Source organism: Zonotrichia albicollis, chromosome 1 (genome assembly GCF_047830755.1).
Source record: "Zonotrichia albicollis isolate bZonAlb1 chromosome 1, bZonAlb1.hap1, whole genome shotgun sequence".
In the NCBI taxonomy this organism is placed as follows: domain Eukaryota; kingdom Metazoa; phylum Chordata; class Aves; order Passeriformes; family Passerellidae; genus Zonotrichia; species Zonotrichia albicollis.
In genome coordinates, this window is record NC_133819.1 from 124613947 (window position 1) to 124626760 (window position 12814).

The window sequence follows — 12814 nt, forward strand, 5'->3', positions numbered from 1 at the left end:
TGAAGAAGAGTAGCTGTGTTTTGTTTTTAAACTTTGCACAGACATTGATTCCCACATGTGTTCCTTATCTGGGGAGGTGATTAATTCATTAGGCTCCCTTAGTAGTTTGATCAGTTGCTTTTTGGTACTGTTGACTCTTCTCTGACATTAAGAACTGTAAGATGTTTTGGTGTGAGGCATCACTGGGGAGTAGTGGTCAGGTGAAATTGAGACTTACCAAGCCTTTTCATACAAGTCACACGAAGCATGTGTTTTTCTTTATTGCCAATCAGCTAAAACTAGAAAATCTTGGCATTTAACTTCTAAAAATAAAAAAGACTGGAGGAATGAAGACTCCATCTCCTTCATCACATTTTAGATTCTGTTCTTGCAAAACTGTTTTCCAGAGTCTGCTCTGAAAGGTGTTCCTTTGTAAACTGTTTATTCATGCAGATTGGCATTAGTTTCTCATGTTTCTTTCTGTTTCCAAATATGGTTTCATTTTGCCTTAGACAAGTTTGAGTTCCATATGATGAATTCATATCTGAATGCACTACAACTGCTCCAGTGATGCTTTCTTATCTACTTTGTCTTCCAAAAACCATCATCCTGATTTTCTTGTTGACCACATATATTCAGTTATTCCTAAATATATAAAGTTCTGGACTAAGCCTTCATGTTGTCCCTTTAGATTTCTGTTGTGGCCATGAGTGACTTGATTTTACTTAGGTGTCTGATCTCAAACCCACTCAAAAACTGCAAGTTATAATATGTTCTTTGAAGCAGACCCACTTCCTGGTGTATTATATATGCCAGAAATACACAATAGAATATGTAAAAAGAAATTAAGGTCTAGGTCACATGTTTGAAAGATAATATCTTTTTTGAAAGATAGTAAAACCAAAACAAACCTAAGAAACCTCGCACAAAATAACCCTCATGAAACAAAAAACAAAAACAAAAAAACAAATCAAACAAACAAAAACAAACTGAAAACCCAACAACAACAAAACAAACTCAAAAAACAAGCAAACAAAATACAACTGACCACCAAAAAACCCACCACCCTTTAAGTTCTAAGGTAAACTTTACAGAGGTGTGAATCGACTCACTACCAACAGTTTCTGTGAACAACTGGGACGTGAGTAAGAAGGCCAGAATGACACTTTTTGTGAGACCTGACCTCAAATAAATGTCCTAAGCTCGGAAAAAAGTTTAAAAAAAAATGAGAAAACTGAGCTTTTCACTCCTGTGACCAGTGACACGAGTTCGGGAAAGAGCATGAAGTTGAGTGGGGGGAGGCTTAGGTTAAGTGTCAGGAAGAGGTTTTTCATCCAAAGGATGATTGAAGACTGGAAGAGGTTCCCCAGAGAAGTGGTCACAGAAGTTCAGAAAGTGTTTGGACAATGCTCACAGGCACATGGTGTGACCCTTGCATAGGGCCAGAGATTGGACTCGAAGTTGATCCTTGTGGGTCCCTTCCAGCTCTGCATATCCTATAATTCTAAATACGATGCATTACTTTCTTATACTACAAGCTTTAAAAAATCTTTTGAGATGCAACAGTCATGACTGTCAATTCTGCTTTGAGCTATGGCTGCAGTTTTTCTTTGCAATTTTGCCTTTTCCTGTTAGGACTCTCTAGCTTCTCACATCCACTCTGTGTTCCTTCTGAGTGAACGGCAAGCTGCCAGATTCAAATGTCAGGCATTTGCCGCAAGACCTCTCTGTCTGTCAGTTCTTATTTAATGGGGCAGAATTACTAGCTGTAATCATCCTTTTAGTCCTTAATTATGCTCAAGTGCAATTCTGCCTCAATGTTCCATGTCATGATGGACCTGATTTGTGGTCCTGCATGAACTGTGGTCCTTCTTTATGGTGGTCTTGTGCTTTATCTAAGGCTTGAACTGGTTCCATCTCTTTCCAATTTAACACAGCTATGTAACTGTAGATAAGTAATGTCCAGTGCAAAATATTTGTGTCACGTGTGTGGATTCTTTTTCTTCATCTGCAGAAACAGGTCTGCTGTAAACAGCAGGACTATTTTCTGTAACAATAAGGAAAGCAATTTCTGGGTGTAATTTCATAGTTAGCTTAAAATGTTGCTTGCTGTCCTTCCCATCTACGCGGTAATACTGAGCACCTTTCTTTTCAGGCTAAAGGTCCAGGAAAATGAAAATCAATATTGTTCATGTGGGCACAAGGTGGCTGCTATAGCACAAGGACTTTCTGAAACCACTTCTAGAACATGAGTATTGTGGGGTTTTTTAAGATGGGCTGCCTTTATCTGCCATATGCATATTCTCAGTGTGCCCCTTCCTACAGAATTTATCCTTTTTGGTTTTGAGAAAAACACCCAACGACCCAACTAGCTTTTAATTTCAGCAGGTGCCTCTGAATTCATTTTGCTTCATTTTGCCTCTGTTCACTTTGCTTAATAGTCTGTTGCAGGTTACATTCAACCACGTCTTCACAATTCTTCTGTGCCCCATTTAGACATGAGATGAAAACACTAATTATAAATTATAATTGCAAGGCAAGTAAAACCAAGTATTATATATGATTTTTGTGCCCCTCAAATATATTAAGATTTGGGAAACTTATATGTGTTTGCTTTCCATAATATGATCTGAGGTCTTGGGCCGATGGAGATAACATCCCTGACTATGTACATCAGCAAATACAAGGCTTTCAGATGCTGTGGCTGTTGGAAGTCTTAGAGGGAGTCCTGTGCTTGATTAAAAAAAAAAAAAATCACTAACTGTGGAAAATCATAGTCTCCATTCTTGGTATCAGGCATCTAAAATCTGTAGGCAGAAGTCCAACTCATTGTTATACATGCCAAAATACTGCCCCACATACTGTCCTTCCTGCTCACCTTGGCTAATATATCCAGCACCCTTTGGATATTGTCTTTTTACTTTATCTGAATTGAAGGCCAGAGGGAGAGAAAAGCTTCAAAGTGTTTCCTGAAGTTTTATTTTACCTTTTCAGTCTAATGGGAAAGTGTTAAAGCTTTATATGAAAAGGTGTGTGAAATAACCTGGTATCCTGGTTGCCGCTTATGGTCCCTGCCCTGGAGACTGAAATGTACTTGAGCCTGGTGGCTAAACTCCATCCTCATAACCTATGTTTAGTAGCAAAATTCTCAGGTATGTGGTGGTGATATTTACATAATTTAGATTTTTGATCTCCTGTTAAAAACTTGTTATTAAGAACAGAAAATGTGCCAAAAAGAGAGATTTTGTATATATTTGCATTGAATTATCATCTTTCCCATCTAACTGCCAAATTCCTTTTTTTACTAGGGAGAACTTTCTCAACACATCTTTTTATAACTGTGCTGTTCACATCATTCATTGCTGATTTTATTATATCTTGGTATGTTTTACCAAGAGTGGAACTTTATAGAGCTAGTTCTCACCAGATGAACATGAAAATGAAACTAGAATTTCTTATGTTTACAAAGACTGCTAGTATTTTCAATAATGATGACTTAGGATACATAAGTACCTGTGGTTTAAAAACTGATTAATATACAATGTTTTGACAGATTTTCCTTACTATTGCTACAGTTGTTGATAGCTGATGGTTGCTGTAAAGGTTAAAAGAATTATTTTAGCATGGTTTGGTGAATGAATCTGTGGGGTAATTTCTCTACAAGTTTCAGTTGCTGCTGGAGTGGTTTTTTTTGTGAGTTTTTGTTGTTGTTTTGTTTGGTTTTGTGAGGGGTTTTTTATGTGTGTGTGATTTATGGCTCCTTTTTGTGTTTTGGTTTTTTGTTTGTTTTCCCCCCCCATAAAATATATTCCTTGTAATTATGCATTTATATTGAGAGATGAAAAGCAGAAAAAATAATTTGACCTTTCACTGTTAAAAGTATAAATCTTTAAAATTTTCTTCAATGAGGTTAGTAGGTTTGAGAAGTATTTAGTGAATATTGAACACCTATAATATATATCCTTTTGACTGGTGGTGAACTGTAATTGTTCTTTCTTAGTTAAAACACTTCCACATTGGAAAGATGATGCATACCCAGTGTTTTACATGTTAATTTTTTTTTTACTGATAGGTTTTTCCAAGCAAAAGCAGAAATTTTAGTCATTATGGGTACAAAAGGAAATTAACACTGAAGATCTCTTCACAGAATTCAAGTTGCTTTGCAGCTATTAACAAAATAACCACACAAAGTAAAATCTAAGTGTAGCCTTGGAACATGTTAGTTTTGCCATGGACAGCATTTGTAGGGGTTTTCAACATAAACACAGATTAAAGTGCACCAGCACTTCCTTACTATTTGGGAAAGGCAGTATTCTTTCAGGAGAGCTTGATTAAGTGATAGGAAGTAATACATTGGGTAGGACTGAGAAATTGTAATGCTAATTAGCTTAGCTCTGTAGCAGTACTGAAGTAATCCTCTCCCACCCCCCAGACCAGCAGGAAGGGACATCTCTTCTTAGCAAAGGCAATACATTTTTGGTGTGGATTACTACCTAGTAACCACAGTAATAGTGGTCATGGATCAGATTTATGTTCTAAAGCTGATGCACAAATAGAAACCCAGTATGAGATTTTTGGTCAGAAATGCTCAAAGAAATTGAAAGCAAGGAAAGGCAAATGCTTCACCTGTGTCATGGTGCTTCACCTTCAGAACTGATTTGCGTCCAACATGTCTACACAGTTGCATTGCTTTGTAGTTTGTCTTCAGTTATCTCTTATGAAGCACAATGGGAGTGGCTACGTGGAGGAGTGATGGAAAGGGTTAATGCTGCCAGCGGTGTTATTCATCTACCTTGCATCTGCTGCTGAAATTTGGGAGGTTGTCAAGATGCCAGCCCAAAATTAGCTGTGGGATGAATGAATTACTTTGAGGAAGGCTGTCTACTCTTACCTACTTTTTTGTTTACCCCTCACTTATGGAAAGGATTAGATATTTACTATGCACATGGAATACAGTTGAAATTTACAAATCAAATATTGTATGGACTCAGTGAATTTATTGTGCATTTGCAGATTGACTGTTGCATGCATATTTTGTAGAAATACAAGCAGTGGGATTCAAACCTGGGGGAAGGTAGTATGTTAAAAACTTGCCACTTATATCTTGTTCTTGAATAATATTGTTACTCTTCAGTGTACTCAACAGCATTGAACAGAATTTTTTTTTCTGCCCATGACTGACTGTTCTTGGAGGCTTCTTCTTGTTCCCCCGACTTACTTGACTGGGAGTGTTTGGCTGTCTCTAGCAGTCTGTCTATAAATTAATGGTAATCCTGAACTTGTTCTCTTTGGGTCAAAAATTCACAAAGGATGTCCAGCTTCTCAGCCTCCTTACTTAGTAACTTACCTTGGCTTTGAAACTTTTACTTACACATCTTAGTTTCTAGCACAGTGCTAAAACCTACATGTTGTATTGTCTGAAGCTGCCTCCAGTGCAGTGCATTCCTCAAAGAAAAGTTAAAAAAGGCTACAATGAGCAAGAACCTCAGCAATCACACAGAATTAATCTTTATAGACAAAAATTCCCAAATCTATGCATGCCCCTGCCTTTTTTCTAATGTGATGATCTACTTTCTAGATGAGCCATTTTGCATGTACATGTGAGCTGTTTCTTTGTTCAAAGTCCTCTGAGCGGTTATGGCCTGCTTAACCCATGGTTCTTCCTGATCCTGTATGAACTTCCTGCAAGTCGGATTTCTAAAAATGCTTTCTGGAAAATAATATATATCTTATATCCAGGGCAGTATGATAGAAAAGAGGGTTCTTGTCAACAGGTTCCATGAGTAATCTGTTAGTCCGTGTAACATATTTTAACCTAATATGGGGAATTCAATTGTCTACATCAAAGGTAAATAAAATTGGACTAAGACACTTTTTCAACATGTAAATATTTTTGGAAATGTTGGGGTTTTTTCTGTCACAGAAGATGAGGCTTGGGAAATAGGACAGTGCACTCACATACTCTTCTTTTGAATCTTTTATCTCTTTAATCTGTATATTACTATTTCACTGCAACAAAACTGGATTAAAAAAAAATTCGGTAAATTTCAATTTTCCTTTCCTAGAAGCTTTAAGATTTACTGTCATAGTAGATGTGCATTCACTGTTTTTGAAGCTGTAATGAGCAACTTTCATAAAAACGGGGTACCTGAGGAATGGACAAACATTGTAACTAAATGTGGAAACAGATGCTGTCTTGCAAAATGCATGTTGTACTCTTAGAGATTTATTACCCTGGTTTTATTACACCCTCCTCCACTGAGGTAGGATAAATGAATGAAACAGGTTCACACAAAGTAGTAGCAGTAGTATTAACTAGCTACTGTTTTTGCCAAGATTTTCTCCTTCTTATCTGAGTGCCCCAAAATGAAACAGCATTTATTTTGCTGGTTATCAAGACAATTTATTTTCTTGCAATTCCAAACTTTTTTCCTAGTGTATTTTCTTCAGATTCCTTTTTATCAGGAATCAAGTATAAATATACTAGGAAGAGAAAAAATGAACTCTTATTACTTATAGAAGAGGTAGGTAGTAAAATGAAGGTAAAATGGGCCAAACCTTGCTCCTAGATTTCAGTTGAAAGGATCCTTCCTCTGTGTCTTTCTCTTTTCCTAGATCGTGAGACAACAGACATGTGTAAGATTTAGAATTTCAAATAAGTTTTAGATGATACAGATGTGAAAATACGGAGAGAACGGGAAGGAATGTGTAGCGCTGAAAGATTAACTCTTAGACTGTAAGTATATCACTATGGATTATTCTTCACTAAATTTTGGGTTTAATAATGTGGCATATTAATTTTTTTAATAAAGGTGGTAGTTGTTCCTAAAATTTTATTTTCTGATAAGATATACTGGCAGAAGTGCCAAGAAAAGAAAAAAACCATTTGGGTTAAATATTATATGGTCAGCAGAACAAATTACTTGGATTGTCCTTGAACTTAGCTGGGCATAAACTCTTCAGGTAAAATAGAAATCTTTAAAAATAATAATAATAATTATTATAAAAAGCCTTAAGTCTGAGCTCCAATGTCAAGACGCATTGAAATTTTATAAGATAACAATTTAATGAATTGTATGATAGATATAGTGTACTATATAGTGAGATTTTCAGAAATGCAATGAATTATGTCAGAAAAGATAGTTTATTATGTATAAAGCAAAACCTCCAAACTTTGTGACTTGAACTCAGCTGAATTTTACTAGGTCTTAAATGTACATGTTCAATTATTGTTTATATCTTGACAATATAGAAAATGCAAAGCTGCAATGTTAAATGAAATATTGCAAGGTGCATTGTTTTAAATGAGTTTAAGGTTGTAAGTTAAAAATAAACATATAGAACTAGAAAATTCATGCCCAACTAGTTAAATAAAGGAGGTGTTATAACAGAAAAGTCCAGGGACCCCATTTTGGAATGTGCCTATCAAAACTTAATGGTGACATTTCTTTGTTTTTAGGTCTATGCATTTTCCTTTTAATATACTTATTTTTATGGAATTATTATAAAATTGTACATTATTCATTACTACAATTGCTATTACATTGGTTTTTGTGTAAAAATCCCATTCAGACCTGCGCTATCTTTATTGTACTTTGAGTGCTGTCTTCTAGGTAACGTTATATTTTTTAAATACTTGATAAATTCAATCAGAAGAAATCACTATATGTGTCTGTACCACATTCTTATACACATATCAAGTAGAAATAAATAGAGTAAAACAACCCAGATCCTACTAAGAGAAATGTTATTGCTTGATAAAATCCTTGGGAATTGCAATAGGAACAAATAAGCCCTCCAGTCTTGGAAATGATCAATGGCAGGTAGGCAGTCTCCTTTTGGTTATATCTCTTCTATTGTTCTGGAATGGACAATTACCATGTCAAAGGACTTAACCAACTGCTTTAAAATGTCATTAATTTTCTTAAATGAAATGTATCACAGGAAATAGCTCCAGTGCTTAATTTCAGAAGCTTGGATAATATACTGTGGTCCTATCTTGGGACAAGCAGTCCTCTAACATTTTGTTTGCCCTTGAGATTTAGAAGGAATCATATCTATAGTATTCATAATAAGTAGCAATTTAACCAAGTTCAAATTAGATGTGAACAAATGGATTAACAAGCACCTCATTAAAATTTTAATTTCCATTCCATTTATCACTTTTAATAGAATCAACTCTGTTTCGGGGTGGGGGAGGATTAATTTCCAACTATAACATTAATTTCACTTGTTTTTATCAATAGCTTTAATTTTTTCCTATAAAATTTACTTTGTGTAGTTTCAAAATATGTGACCTACACATGGAACTAATAAATTTTAAAAGGATAAGGAAAATCTTGATTGATTTAGTGGATATTTTTTTAAGTGCTGAACTTTACAGTACTACTGTATGTATTTTCCTCTAAGTGGTAATATGTGCTTACTTGTGGTGATTTTAAGAAGAATAAATGAATTTAAAATAACTACATTTGGGTAGTTATCTAAATAATTTCACTGAAAATATCAATGTAAATATTTCAGAAGTAAATTGTGACTTTTAAATTTAGCATTCAAATTCCAACTTCAAAGCAATATTTTAAAGTACTTTGAATTCCTTGGATAATATATATCATAAACGTGCAGAATTTTCATAACTTAATGTTTTCATTCAAATAAAACTATTCTAGAACTCTAATGTGAATATATCTATTAGTGAAGATGCTTAAATACATGGTATATTAGCAGTTGTTTTCAAAGGAAAAATAAACCAAGTTATAGGAATGTAAGAATTTTATCTTTTGGGGGTTCATGTGTTCTTTGAAGTCCCTGTATTCTGTTGTAGTGTGTTCTGGATTTCAGCTGCCAGTTTTTAGGTTACAGAAAGCTTTTTTACAGCCATGTTTTTACTGCAAATATTTTCTTAATTTTTTTTTTCCATTTTGCACTGATATGTACTATACAGATCACTGAGAGAAACAGGATAATTGTTTAGGGCCTTCTTTCTGTGTTGCACTAATAAGAATGTCAAATTCTAAAGTCTCTATCAAATAAAATAGAGATATCTAAATCACTTAAAATCTTTATACAGCATGTGGGAACGCAAGTAGATTTCAATGTAATGGCAGTCTTAAGAGAAAAGGGAAAAATTGGAAAAGTATTTTAGGCACCTTTGATATTCTTTTAGCATGAGATTTGGTCAAGAGAGAAAGTAATAATACAAACAAATGTCTGAAAAAATTTCAAAGCAATGAAATATGTTGTTTAAAATGCAGAAATTTGTTAGTCTTTTTTGGGTGCTGTTACAGGTTGAGGCTAAACTTAGTATTTGTTGGGTGAGTTTTTTAGTGGTTTTTGGATTTGTGCTGGGTTTTTTTCCCGTAAATATATTTAATTGAAGCTTCTCTGTAATTATGTAATCAATTTTAGACAGTATTTTTCGCTGAATTGATTTCAGCTCTTTCAGAAATCTAAATGTAAATAAGTACCAGAGCATTCATTAAGATCTTAAAAAACCCATAAAATAAAAAAAAAAAAAAAACCCAAACATCACCCCCTAGGAATTTGTTAAGAATAAAACAAATAATTCCAAGAGTAGTAACCTAGCATAGTGAAACATGAATAGATATTTTTTACTGTTTTTTAGGTAAAGTAGTCCTGCATGTTCTTCCCTGTTAAGGAAAACTTCTTTAACAATTTACAAAAGCGGTAATTCAGGAAAATGCTTTGATCTCCCATCTGAAACATAAAGAATCATTAAAGATAAAGAAACCTTGAACGAGGGCATACGTATTGGCTTGTGGTAGTGCTTCTCGGTTGCTGCTGAGGGTGGCTGACTATTTCTTTCAGTAGGAACTGTATGAGTAGGTTAACAAGGAGAAATGGCTGTCTGGATGTAAGCAATGTGTCAGGTCAAATTAAATGTGTTGCGTGACCTTTGTTCTTTAACTTCTTCAGCAGCCCAACTTTCCGTTCTGCAAGATTCCATTACGTGTTTCAGCTTCTCTTTGGCAAAAGAGTAAATAGAATCCTTTTTTGCCTCCAGTCTAGTTTCTGTTCTTGAGAGTTTTGTTCTGTGACAAGTTTATGTTCTTTAACGTGTAATTGTATGTCTGGTATTAAGATCTCTAATTTGATGTACTTTGATTTCATCCTGGGTCTACAAATTCATTTCTATCATACAGATTCAGAGCTAACTTGTAATAGCTGCCATTTTGTAAATGTCATGGTTTAACTCCAGTGGAAAACTAAGCACCATGCAGGCACTCGTTCACCTTCCCCCACTCTGCTCTTCAGGGGATGGTGAAAAGAATTGGAAAAGCAGAAAAAAAGTGAGAAAATTCAAGGGTTGAGATAATGACATTTTAATAGGTAAAGCAAAAGTTGTGCACACAAGCAAACATAAGTAAAGAATCCATCCACCTCTTCCCATGGGCACGCAGATGTTCAGCCATCTCTAGGAAGGCCAGGTTCCATCACATGCAGTGGTTCCTTGGGAAAACAAACACTGTAACTCTGAGCTTCTCTTCCTTTCCTTCTTTTCCCCTATCTTTAAATTTTGAGCATGATGCCATATGGTATGGAATATCCCACTGGTCACTGGGGGTCAGGTGTCTCCGCTGTGTCTCCTCCTAATTCCTTGTGCACCCCTGGCCCGTTTGCTGGCGGGGTGAGGTAAGAAGCAGAAAAGAACTTGGTTCTGTGTAAGAACTGTGCAGCAATAGCTAAGACATATCTGAATTACTAACAGTTTCCAGCACAAATACAAAACCAATCCCTTAATATCTACTATGAAGAAAATTAACTCTACCCCAGCCAAATCCTGTTCAGTAAATCATGTCTTGCTTTACTATTTTATTAAGTAGTGTTTTGACAGGTTCTAATCTAACTTTTCTTTCTAACTTGTTGGAGACAAAAGAATATGTCAAAAAACTAAAGGGTACTTTGAGTTATTAAGGTAAAATAATTCTGGTAATTGCTATGAAGGTAGAAGATTGAAGTACAGGCTAAGGTTAATAAAGATAATTTAGACATTTTCTTTATATATGTACACTTTCTGTTTCTGTCGTGATTTAGATTTCCCAGAATGCCTCTTTAGTATGGATTTCAATCAGTGGCCTGAATGTAACCAAAGACGAGGAACACACCTGGAAAAGTACAACTCTTTGCTCCTTTTCAGAAGGTACAGTTTCTCCTGTAAATTTAAGTCACAGATTATGGAAAAGATGTCTTGACAAAAAAAAAAAAAAAAAAAAAAAAAGGAAAAACACAACCAAGAGATAAACACCAAAGACAGAGAAGAACAGAAAAAGAAGTCTGTTAACCTCATTTGTCTGGGTATTTTCAAAGATACAGCCTTGTCTTTCTGCCATAAAAAAAATCACATGAAAAAACCCAATCTTTTAAGGAAATATCTGTATTTTACAAAAAGGCAGATGCAGTGAATAAGTATTTCCCTTCTGAGTATTCTGTTCTGTGAAGTACTAATACACAACATGATGATGAAATGTTGTCATCAAAGGCAAGTTTCCAACACTGACAGATATTTAACATCCTTGTGATTGAAAGACTCTGAGCACTTTTCTTTTTGTATCTTTTTAACATCTTAATCAAAATGTCTAAGGTACACAGCTGAATGCTTACAAAAGTCTAACTAGTCTCTGGGGCCCTATGATGGCTTGCACATTTGTGATGTTATTTGACGGATTATACATTAGGCCATTTCAAGCATTGTTCAAGTCAGTAGACAATCCAAAACCATAGTGCAAAGTGGTTTTCAGTAAAAATTATGGTGGAAAAAGATTTCTTCCCACTTAAGTGAATGAACGGCAATAATATTTACATAGAAATGCTCTTCTGATGCCTGTTATGACTTAAATCTTTAGACCTTGAGGCTGATTGTGTAGAGCAGTTTCAAACTTAGATATTATCATAGAATCTTATACTGGTTCAAGTTAGAAAGGACTTCAAGAGGCCAACTTCCTCCTCAAAGCAGGATAGGCTGTAAGTAAGATTTTATGCAGTCTGGAACTGCAAATTTCTAAGGATGGAAACTGCATAACCTATCTGGGCAATTTATTCCAGTGTTGGACTGACCTGTAGGTTGAAATTACCCCACATCCAGTCACAACCTTGCTTCAATTTAAATGTTCTTTGTGTGTCATAGGTGCTCTGTCCCCTGATCATCTTGGTGGCCCTCCACTAGCATATTCCAGTTTATCAATGGCTTTCTTGTAGAGGAGGAGGCAGCAAAATAGGATTTTCTAGATGCCAGCTAGCAAGTACTGGGATAAGGTCCTGATGGGATAAAATCACTTGTCTGGTCTACTGACTCCACATAGCCTAGGATGGTGCTGGCTGCCTTTGCTGCCAGGATACACTGCAGGCTTATTTTAGTTCACTGTTTGCTAAGACAGGTTTTTTCATAAGAGCTGCTCCCCAGGCACTCCACCCACAGCTTGTAATGGCACAAGGAGTTTTTTCCCAGCTGCAGGCCTTAGCCTTTGTCCCCACAGTTTCTGTTTGACCATTGTACTGTCCACCTACTCTGATTAGCAGCTCCCCCCTCGAGAATATCTATGGAACCCTTTCCAGTTTGGTGTCATCTGCTGACTCAATGAGAGCATACTCTCTGTCCTCCCCTAGGTCATTGTTGGGATTGTTGGAGAGGAGAGTTCTCAATACACATCCCTTTAGTTGTTGGCCCATCCTATGTGTTGCTGGCCTCAAAGTTCAAGGGTTCAAAGTTTATCACATGAACCCCCTGAGCTCGATCATCCAATCAATTTTTTTTTTTAATTTGAGTAGCAGTCCATAAATACAGATTAACATCTTGCATTGAGTATAGTAATATAGT